Below are 12,111 nucleotides of genomic sequence, written 5' to 3'. Positions count from 1 at the left end.
CTGAGGTAAGCCGTGCATAGGTATGTAATTAGGAATCATGTAAAATAACTGAAGGCTCAGTTACAGGGGAAATTTTATAGAGAAGCAATGTTGGTTAACTGAAATTATGAATAACCGAATTTGGGATCATCTTGGCTCTATTTCTGAGAGAGAATGTATCAGATATAAAACAAATTGATCTTGGCTAACAGCTTTGAAACATTATCTGCCCCTAGAAGTTGGACATGTTTCAGGGTATTTTAAGTCTTAAGGGAAGTTAGACTTTCCTTTACCTTCTATCTAACTTTTATAGCCATTGCAACCTCACCAAGATGAAAAAGATGCATAACAGGATTTGCATTCCTTACTGGAATAGGACTGCTGCAAGCAAACAGTTCAGAACTTACTTGTTAGCAATATTATTAGAAGTCTCAATCGTTTTCCTCACAGGGCAAAATGCCCTGAGGGGAAAGAAGGCACCTGCCACTTTCTAATGTTATTTAATCTTTTTAGTCTGTCTGAGCTGTAAACTGTCAATCACAGTTAATGTTTAGTCACCTTGAATGCCGTTTAATCAGTAGAATGCTTAGTATATCTATAAATACCTGATGACACAGGAATTAAGTCTTCACAATAATTACCCCTCTACATCCTTGGACATCATTACTCACAGGCAAGGCCAAAACCATTTTTAATCTCTCATGGTTGTTCAGTAAGAAATGTTTCATTACTGCCACATAACTGGAATGGTTATTTCACATGGAGAAAACAGGTAACTGAAGTCTGCACATTGGGCTGTTTAAAATGTCTGAATGGCCCCATCTGTCTTTAAATGCTGCTGATGACAGGATAATTATGATGATTGAACTGATTGCCAAGTGTATGTAGCAAGAAACAAGAGCAGCTCTGGTTCAGGATTTGATGTGATTCAACTTATGAAGGCCATCGAAAGAGGACTTTTTTAATGTAAGGAAAAAAAGATCGTAGGTCATGCAGCAGTATTTTAATTGTTTATGTCTTTGTGGCAATGAATATTCCTTCCATCTTTCCTTTCTATTTTTTTCTTCCTTTCTCACTCTGTTTTCTTTTATCCTTTTTGTACATTTTCCAGTTTATGTATACTGAGTATACACTATTTTTACAAAGAAAAATCAAATACATTTTTAAAAGCAGTAAAATTATAACCATTGTTATTACATAAAATAAAGACACACTCAGTTAACATATTGCTATGTTAAATCTGCCAACGCTAGATTCAAATGCCTGCTTGCTACAGTTCTTGGAATGCTGGTCAGAGGACCCCAATCTCCAAACAGTTCTGTCAGCAGGATTATTGGGATGGATTTGATTTTGAGGGCTGTGAAAATGCTGTTTGGTAATGGTGCGGAGTGTTTTCTGTCACATTGCAAAGCCACCATTAGTCTTCCTTTTCTTTCCTTCTTCCCTCCCTCCCTCCCTCCCTTCTTCCCTCTCTCCCTCCCTCCCTTTCTCCTCCCTCCCTCCCTTCCTTCCTTCCTTCCTTTTCTCCTCCCTTTTTTCCTTTAATGTACTGTCTGCTTTTTTTTCTAAATTTTATTATTATTATACTTTAAGTTTTAGGGTACATGTGCACAACGTGCAGGTTTGTTACATATGTATACATGTGCCATGTTGGTGTGCTGCACCCATTAACTCGTCATTTAGCATTATGTATATCTCCTAATGCTATCCCTCCCCCCTCCCCCCACCCCACAACAGTCCCCGGTGTGTGATTTTTTTTTTTTTTTAACAATAAACACAGGTCTTTATAATTTCCATCACAAAAGCCAGGTCTTTGCAGGCCAGGGGAGTGAGTTCTGCCTGCAAGGAGAAGATGCCTACTTGCTTTGATGAGCAGGTTCTTTCTGCAGGACCACGATGACTGAGTCCCCGCACAGGAACCCTTTGGAGATATAGCACTCATTGTTGACTGGCTTGGACTTTTCCTTGCCTTCCCATTCTTGGGGACTTAGGCCCACATCTTTTTCACATCCTTCAGCACCATGTTGCAGTGCCTGTGGAAGACCCAGAAGCCCAGGCGCTTCCTGGCAGTTAAAGAATGCTAGAGTATTGTGCTTGACCCACTGTGTGAGTATGGAGCACGGCCTGTGTTGAACTCTTCCTGCCCCTGTAGTGCCTCCAGAGCCATCTCTCTCTTTTGGGCTTGCTGAGGAGGCTGAGGTGGTGGCTGTGCTCTCAGGTCATGCCTATCACCTCTCCCATAGGGCAGTGATATGCATTCTGCTTTTTTAAGGAAAACTTTAAAACTTGGATTTTTCTGTCTGGCTTAAAAGGTGTGAAGAAAACTCATTCATTCATTCATTCATTCATTTCACAAATATTCTTGAGCACTCCTATGTGGGCCAAGCCCTGCTCTGGGTGCTGAAGTACAGCAGAGAACAAAACAAAAATCCCTGCCTGCACTGAGATGAAACATAGGGGAGATAAAAGGAACAAGACAATTTACTCAAACAAATCATGTGTATGATGGTGATAACTGCTATGGAGAAAGAATGGAAAGAAAGGGAGAGAAGTGAGTGTGTGCCGAGGGGTTGCAATTTAATTGGATGGTCAGAGAAACCTTGCTGATGAGGTAAGATTTGAGTCGAGGTGGTCAGGGACCCACGTCAGATGTCAGGGACCATCGGAGGGGGAGAAAATAGGAAGAAAAAAATGCCCTGCAGAATGTGAAAGGAGGAACAGCAGAGAGACTGGCATGGCAGAGGCATTGAAATGGACGGTGGTAGAAAATGAGGTCAAAGAGCTAACTAACCATGGCTGCTTGGCATAGGGTTCCTGTGTTTTTTCAGAGTGGGAGGCAAAGCTATGAAAGTTCTGAGGGAGAAGTAACGTGACTGATTTTACCGTAAGTCATTTTGGTGACTACGTTAAGGACAGACTGGAAAGCCAAGGACAGAATCAGAGAGACCAGTAAAAGGCTATTGCAGTGTTCCAGGTGCAGATATTAGACCGGTGTGATCACTGTGGAGATGGTAAGAAGGGGACAGATATTGAATATAGTGGGAAGGCAGAGCCAACAGGATTTATCGGCAGATCAGATGTGGGGTTCAAAAATGGTTTTTAGCCTGAGCAACTGGAAGGGTGAGGTTGACAAAAAATATCGGTGGTATTTAAAGCCATGAAACTGGGTGAAGTCATAAGGGAAAGAGCATAGAAAAAGAAGACACTCAAGGACTGAGCCCTGGGCACCCAGCACTAAGGGGGCAGAGAACTAAGGAGCAGATGAGTTTGGGAATACTGCCTGCTATAACAAACAAAACCAAAAAGGAATAATGATTCAAATGCCATAGTTTATTTCCAACTCACATAAAGTTCAAAATGCGTGTTCCTGATTGGTAGGTGACTCTTCTTCCATTTTGTGATCCCTGCATCTTCAATCCATGGTTTTCAAGGTCATCAAGAACATTTGCATTGTGTGAGGAGACAGGGAAATAGCATGGAAGAAGATTTTAGATTTTAGGGGCCGTATCTGGAAGTGGTACCTCTATGGCCTCCCTAAACTGCAAGGGAGATTCAGAAATGCATTCTAAATAAGTGTCCATAAAAAAGTAGAAAGCAGGCTTGGTAAATAGCTTTCCAGGCTCTGTCACAAGGAGGATCCAGCAAAGGATACTAAGAAGACTGGCTAATGAGATGTTGGAAAAGTCAGTAGAGTGTGAGGTCTAGAAAGCCAAGTGAAAAGAAGATTTCAAGGAGGATGGAATGGTTAAGTGTGTCCAATGCAGCTGAAAGAACAAGTAAGATGAAGGCTGAGAAATGACCACTGGATTTTATTAATTAATATGCTTGGTGACTTTGGCAAGGGCAGATTCAGTGAAGTGATGGGGCAGTGACTAGTTGGAATGAGTTCAAGAGAGAAATAAATAAAGGAAACTAGACAGAGTAAGCATGGATAACTCTTTCCAGAATCTACTGAATGGAGATCAACACAAAAGCTTGTCTGCTACCTTCCCTGTCATGGTGTGGCAGGAAATAAAATTCACCCCAAGTGGTTCCAATAAAAAAACCTTAAGAAAAGTATTACTTATAAAGGTATGGGGTGGTTTATGGGATTAACAACAGATGGTGAGGTACTCAGACACTTGCTACAGTGGAAAGCTGTTACCACCTCAAAACTGAAAGGTCAAAGAGAAGAAATAAGGTTACAAGAACACAATGAGAGATAAAACAGCAGAAAAGGGACACACAGTGGGAGTTGTGTTCATAGAGAGAGCCAGCTGTAGCCTGATATAGAGCCTGGAAAGAAGGAGAGAGCCAGGAAGAACTACCCCAAACTATAACTCTCATCCTCTGAGCTCCAAAGATTAGCTAAGTCTAACCAGAAGACCATGAGCAAGGGAGCTTGGGAGATATGATCCTCCCATGGCACAAAGCAAGGCAGAAAAGAGTGGAGAATGGATCAGCATGTGAGGAGGGGAAGAACAGAAAATCACTAGTTCAGACGGATTGTTTGGTTTGAATTTTAGAAGTTAAAAGACATATCTTTTGCTTGATTGAGTGCTCATGGGACAGTTACCATATCTTCACTGTTGACTATAACATGACATGAAGAAAATATGATTACCCCAAATAATACCAAACAGATTCTGTATAGCATACCATACTTCTGGAGATTAGCACACTGTATTAGTCAGAGACAACATCAATAGAATACATAGATAAATAGATACACGAGAGGGCATTTATTAAGGGAGTTGGCTCATGTGACTATAGCGGCTAAAAGTCCCTCAACAGGTCATCCGCGAACTGGAGAACCAAGGAGTCCAATAGTGTGGCTCAGGCCAAGTCCAAAGGCCTCATATCTAGGGAAGCCAATGTTGTAACTCTCAGTCTGAGAGGCCAAAGGCTTCAGAACATGGGTGGCCTCTGTTGCAATTCTCTGGCACCAGAGAATTGGAGAATCTGGAGTTCTGATATCTGAGGTCAGGAGACAAAGGGTGTCCCAGCTCCAGGGTAGAGAGAGAATTTATCTTTCCTCTTCCTTTTTGTTCTACCCAGGTCCTCAGCTGATTGGATGGTGGCACCCACATTAAGGGCAGGTCTTTCCCATTCAGTCCACCAATTCATACCCCAGTCTCCTCCAGAAACACCCTCATAGATACACACACAGAAATAATGCTATACCAGCACTCTTAGCCAATTTTCTGTTGCTATAACAGGATACCACAGACTGAGTAATTTATAAATAAAAGAAGTTTAGTTCTGGAGGCTGAGAAGTCCAAAAGCGTGGCAGTGATGTCTGCTCAGCATTAAGTGAAAGCCTTCTTGCTGCATCAAAACATGGTGGAAGGGTGAAAGGGTAAGGAGGACACACATGTGAAACAACACACTTTTACAACAAAACAATAACTAACCCTCTCCCACAATAAAGGCATTGACCCATTCACAAGGGTGGTGCACCCATGACCTAATCACTCCTTAAAAACCCAATCTGTTAGTGTAAATTAGTTCAACCATTGTGGAAAACAGTGTGATGATTCCTCAAAGACCTAAAGACAGAAATACCATTCAACACAGCAATCTCATCACTGGGTATATACCCAAAGGAATATAAATTGTTCTATTATAAAGACACGTACACATGCATGTCAATTGAAACACGACTCACAATAGCAAAGATTTGAAATCAACCTAAAAGCCTATCGATGACAGACTGGATAAAGAAATGTGGTAAATATACCATGTAATACTATGCAGCCATAATAAAGAATGAGATCGTATCATTTGCAGGGACATGGATGGAGCTGGAGGCCATTGTCCTTAGCAAACAAATGCAGGAAGAGAAAACCAAACACTGCATGTTCTCACTTACAAGTGGGAGGCAAATGATGAGAACACATGGACACATAGAGGGAAACAACAGAGACTGGGGCCTACTGGAGAGTGAAGGGTGGGAGGAGAGGGAGGATAAAGAAAAACAACTAATTGGTACCAGGCTTAATATCTGGGTGATTAAATAATCTGTACAACAAACCCCCATGACACAAGGTTACCTATATAACAAGCCTGCACATGTATCTCTAAACTTAAAATAAAAGTTAAAAAAAAGAACAAAATCCACCTCCCAATACTGTCACAGTGGCAATTAAATTTCAACATGAGTTTTGGCAGTGACACTCAAGCCATAGTACCAGCTACCTAGGTATCCCTTAATCCAGTCAAGTTGACATGTAAAATTAACCATCATATATATTATGCATACCTAATGGGAAACAAATATTGGACTAGCCCTCCAAAAACTGATTGATAAGAGCAACTCTTCCACAACAAGGGTATATAAGTTCCACAATATTCTAAGGCAGCAAATTGTAGGCATAGCTACGATCAAGAGGGTTTACTTAGTAAGAAAGTCTATCTGTATTTCACTAAGAAAGAAGTAAATTTATACTGATAATCCACATGCAAAGCATGATTTTTGATATAAAGCCAGGTGATGATGTTACACAATTAAGTCACATGTGTGTACAAGCACACATGCACCATTCACAGAAGGGAATTAAAGAGGGGTTCCAAAGTATCCCAAATCAGCATAACTATTATGTCCTCCACCCCTGCCCCCAGTTCCTTTTCTTCTGATGTTGTATAATACAAGCACATCCAGGAATCATCTCTCTTTAGGGGAAGGGATGACAGCTTTACACAATATTCATGTTTTCCATAATATCCCATGCAGAGCACACTGGAGGTTTCTTTTATAACTTTCCTAATCATCTTCCACCCAATACAATTAGCATTATCTAAATTAGTTATCAGTTTACCAAATTGTTTCCTCCTTTAAAAGAAAAGTCATATTGCAAAATTATAGGTATAGCCATAGACAGAACTAATATTGTATGCTTGCAGACATTTGAAGAGAGATAATGTTCTTAATCCTAATTAGAATTCTTTCCCTTTCCTATATGAACTTCTCAGAATCAGGGGTGACCTTATTTTCATTTGGATAGAGGCATGGTAAAGCAACTGACTTTCATTTGTCTTGCAATACATCACCTTTTAAACAAATGTGGTTATTTAAGCTGTAGGTCTTTTACTATCTTTATGCATTACTCCATCTCTGAAGAAGATTCATTTGAAATAGATTGTATTCTATTTCCCTTATTCTGCAATATGACCATTAGTGCAGTTTAACCATTCATTTATTAAGCCATGAGTTCAAGCTCAGCATTATAGTGCTTGTATCAGAGTATCCCACAAAGACTAAAAAAATTGCTGGTTGTCCACAAAATTTTGTTCTCCCATTCTACAGTACTGGAGTTTAAACCAAGTACGTAGGCGCCCAGCTAAAGACTATATTGTCAGCCTCCCTTGCATGTGGGTGTGGCTATGTGACTAAGTTCAGGCCAATAAGAGGTGTGCAACTCTTGAGATCTCCAAATTTAAAGACAAGCCACTTGGCCCTGTATGCCTCTCCCATTCCTATAAGCTGGAACATGGATGTAACCACAAGCCAGCTTTGATTGCGCAAACAAGGACCCCAAAGGATGGCAGAACAACAGTATGGGTTCCTGAATGACCTTATGGAATAGAAACTGTCTTACCACTGGGGAGTGCTCTCTCCAGAACACTCTTTTTTAAGCTGCTGTATTTAAGACTTCTTTGTTAAAGCAACTTAACTTCTACCCAATCAGTTGTCAGATGGGCTGAACTCTTCAAATATGTCAGAAAAGATGAGATTAGATCAAAGTATAACCAGTTTCAAGCTGGAATATAATTTTTTCTTAATTTTTCTGTTTGCATAAGCAAAACAATAGACTTATCCAGAATATTTTCCTCCCTAACCTTGATGAGATCTAATTTACACTTTCTAATCTCAACCTTCCAACACCTTGTCTTTTTTCAAACAAACAAACATACAAACAAACAGAGAAATTTGGATCTTGGTGGTTGTTTTTTTCAATTTTCCAGTGGGTGCATCTGGATATCCACCTGTTTCATTGCTACAGTGAAAGTAGTGTTTGTTGGTGTAATTATGAGTTTATTCAAAACAAAAAAAAAGTCTTCTCCAAAGGAAGTTGAGTCCTGAAAACACTGTGATATATAAACATGCATAAGATTTGTTTGTATTCCTTCTAGAAAGTGTTCTGCATCTTACGAATACTAGAAAGAGTTTACAAAGTGACATTTTCTGTGATAACGAGACATTTTAAAATTAACAGGACAAACCAGAATGAATGTTTTCTCACGCCCAGAGTTTGTAGCAATGGATACATTTTTATTTTTCTAAATATTCAAATGATTTGATATAAATAGGCTTTAAATTGTCTCTCTTTCAGATTTGGGGTCAGGAAAGTGCATAGGTACAAAAACACACAAAAATGGATCCTTGTAATAGAAATATACAAGACACACACAGAGGACTCGTATATGCTACAGATCTTTTGTGTCCCCATTTATGAGATCCAGCCTCAGGGTCTTGCAACTGGATATTTTAAAAAGCAGAATTCCATCACTGTGGCAAGCAAATCTAGAATCTAACCCCAGACATGAGACCTCGGCCTTAAATCTTACTATTTACCTTTTCTATGGCTCCCAGTTTCAAGGGTATAGCAGCTGAAAGAGTTGGGAGATACTGCTCCAAATACATGGTCCAAGAAGTTCCTCAAAAGATGGCTTCATGACTCTGAATCTTTTCTTTCTAAATTTAGAAAATTTTTTAGAATACAACTCTGAAATGAATCAAAATAAGTTTGTCGGATTGAACAAAGGTCACATTTTACAAATGAATTTTTTGTTTGTTTGTTTTTTTCTCAGATGAGGACTAAAGCTAGATTGAGGAAGAACCAACGTTAGTGTCAACATTCTTGCACAAACTTTCTCTGCACGTGATTTTAGTCCTTTGCTAGATGTGTCTCAAGTTAATAATAAGGCCCTGGGTCAGCAGCAGCATCCAAATGTTTTCAATGATTGAAACATAACTGAAAATTTGCTTAGAGATTCAAATTGTTCTTTAGGCTTCTAGGTTTTGGGTGACTTGGCAAAAGTTTGCCAAAGGAAACACTTATACACTGTTGGTGGGAGTATAAATTGGTTCAACTACTGCAGAAAGCAGTAGCGATTCCTCACAGAGCTAAAAACAGAACTATCATTCAACCCAGCAATCCCATTACTGGGCATGTACCTAAAGGAATATAAATCATTCTACCATAAAAATGCATGCACATGTATGTTAATTGCAGCACTATTTACAATAGCAAAGACATGGAATCAACCTAAATGCCCATTAATGGCAGATTGGATAAATAAAATGCAGTACATATACACCATGGAATACTATGCAGCCATAAAAAAGAGTGAGATCATGTCTTTGGCAGGAACATGGATGGAGCTGGAGGCCATTATCCTTAGCAAACTAACGCAGGAACAAAAAAACAAATACTGCCTGTTTTCACTTACAAGTGGAAGCTAAATGATGAGAACACATGGACACAAGGAGGGGAACAACAGACACTAGGGCCTGCTTGAGTATGGAGGGTGGGAAGAGGAAGAGGATTAGAAAAATAACTATTGGGTACTGGGCTTAGTACCTGGGTGATGAAATAATCTGTACAACAAACTCCTGTGACATGAGTTTACCTATATAGCAAATCTGCAGATGTACTCCTGAACCTAACATAAAAGTTAAAAATTTAAAAAATTTACCCAGTGACCACTTGATTTTACAACAGGAAATTGTAATGACGGGAAATCTGATGGCATAATAGTATAAATAGTAAAGTATTGAAAGAAATCAATAGTTATAAAAGTCCTGACTTTAAAAGAATGCAGGGGGAAGTTTGCTAATCTTGCTGTTTTAAAAAAATCTCTTTAAGGATAATTTAGAAGGTAAAATGGAATGAACTGGCCTTTTTAGAAGGATAACATAGTATTATGTTATCCTCACAGACACTCTTATTTAATATGTCATCAAATAGAAGAGAAATTGTAAAACATTTATGAATGAGAAAACTTGTATATGAAATTGCCCTCTGTCTACACCATCTGGCTTTAAAAACCACAATATAAAAAGTTTTGTGAGGTGGCTGGCAAGGATCACAACTCCTCAGCAGCAAGGGAACAAAACTGGACAGAGAATGAGTTTGATGAATTGACAGAAGTAGGCTTCAGAAGGTAGATAATAACAAACTCCTCCGAGCTAAAGGAGCATCTTCTAACCCAATGCAAGGAAGTTAAGACTCTTGATAAAAGGTTAGAGGAACTGCTAACTAGAATAACCAGTTTAGAGAAGAACATAAATGACCTGATGAAGCCGAAAAACACAGCACGAGAACTTCGTGATACACAAGTATCAACAGCCAAATCGATCAAGTGGAAGAAAGGATATCAGAGATTGAAGATCAACTTAATGAAATAAAGCGTGAAGACAAGATTAAAGAAAGAAGAATGAAAAGGAATGAACAAAGCCTCCAAGAAATAAGGGATTATGTGAAAAGACCAAACCTATGTTGGATTAGTATGCCTGAAAGTGACAGGGAGAATGGAACCAACTTGGAAAACACACTTCAGGATATTATCCAGGAGAAGTTCTCCAACCTAGCAAGACAAACCGACATTCAAATTCAGGAAATACAGAGAACAACACAAAGACACTCCTTGAGAAAAGCAATCCCAACACACGTAATCGTCAGATTCACCAAGGCTGAAATGAAGGAAAAAATATTAAGGGCAGCCAGAGAGAAAGGTCGGGTTACCCACAAGGGGAAGCCCGTCAGACTAACGGTGGATCTCTCTGCAGAAACCCCACAAGCCAGAAGAGAGTGGGGGCAAATATTCAACATTCTTAAAGAATTTTTTTTTAATTATTATTATACTTGAAGTTCTAGGGTACATGTGCACAATGTGCAGGTTTGTTACATATGTATACATGTGCCATGTTGGTGTGCTGCACCCATTAACTGGTCATTTACATGAGGTATATCTCCTAATGATATCCCTCCCCCTCCCCCAACCCCACAACAGGCCCCAGTGTGTGATGTTCCCCACCCTGTGTCCAAGTTTTCTCATTGTTCAGTTCCCACCTATGACTGAGAACATGCAGTGTTTGGTTTTCTGTCCTTGCAATAATTTGCTCAGAATGATGGTTTCCAATTTCATCCATGTCCCTACAAAAGACATGAACTCATCCTTTTTTATGGCTGCATAGTATTCCATGGTGTATAAGTGCCACATTTTCTTAATCCAGTCTATCATTGATGGACATTTGGGTTGGTTCCAGGTCTTTGCTATTGTGAATGGCACCACAATAAACATACATGTGCATGTGTCTTTACAGCAGCATGATTTATAATTCTTTGGGTATATACCCAGTAATGGGATGGCTGGGTCAAATGGTATTTCTAGTTCTAGATCCTTGAGGAATTGCCACACTGTCTTCTACAATGGTTGAACTAGTTTACAGTCTCACCAACAGTGTAAAAGTGTTCCTATTGCTCCACATCCTCTCCAGCACCTGTTATTTCCTGACTTTTTAATGATCGCCATTCTAACTGGTGTGAGGTGGTATCTCATTGTGCTTTTAATTTGCATTTCTCTGATGGCCAGTGATGATGGGCATTTTTCCATGTGTCTGTTGGCTGCATAAATGTCTTCTTTTTGTTTTGTTTTGTTTTTGTTTTTGTTTTTATTATTATACTTTAGGTTTTAGGGTACATGTGCACAATGTGCAGGTTTGTTACATATGTATCCATGTGCCATGTTGATTTCCTGCACCCATTAACTCGTCATTTAGCATTAGGTATATCTCCTAATGCTGTCCCTCCCCCCTCCCCCAACCCCACAACAGTCCCCGGAGTGTGATGTTCCCCTTCCTGTGTCCATGAGTTCTCATTGTACAATTCCCACCTATGAGTGAGAACATGCGGTGTTTGGTTTTTTGTCCTTGCGATAGTTTACTGAGAATGATGTTTTCCAATTTCATCCATGTCCCTACAAAGGACATGAACTCATCATTTTTTATGGCTGCATAGTATTCCATGGTGTATATGTGTCACATTTTCTTAATCCAGTCTATCGTTGTTGGACATTTGGGTTGGTTCCAACTCTTTGCTATTGTGAATAGTGCCGCAATAAACATACGTGTGCATGTGTCTTTATAGC

The 12,111-nt window shown here is 39.5% G+C and overlaps 1 long non-coding RNA gene across 4 annotated transcripts in view; it reads right to left on the bottom strand.

The window, feature by feature from the left end:
* LOC129487848 (uncharacterized) overlaps window positions 1-12,111 on the bottom strand; it is a 48,938-nt gene that overhangs the window by 22,757 nt on the left and 14,070 nt on the right. For 3 of the 4 annotated variants that reach the window (XR_008659483.1, XR_008659482.1, XR_008659484.1), the window contains exon 4: window positions 8,534-8,649. The exons of the other annotated variant lie outside the window; for it this stretch is intronic. This is a non-coding gene — a long non-coding RNA (uncharacterized lncRNA). The remainder of the gene's footprint in view (window positions 1-8,533; window positions 8,650-12,111) is intronic. 4 annotated transcript variants of the gene reach the window in all.

Source organism: Symphalangus syndactylus, chromosome 8, assembly GCF_028878055.3.
Source record: "Symphalangus syndactylus isolate Jambi chromosome 8, NHGRI_mSymSyn1-v2.1_pri, whole genome shotgun sequence".
Lineage (NCBI taxonomy): Eukaryota > Metazoa > Chordata > Mammalia > Primates > Hylobatidae > Symphalangus > Symphalangus syndactylus.
This window is presented reverse-complemented; position numbering and strand designations above follow the sequence as displayed.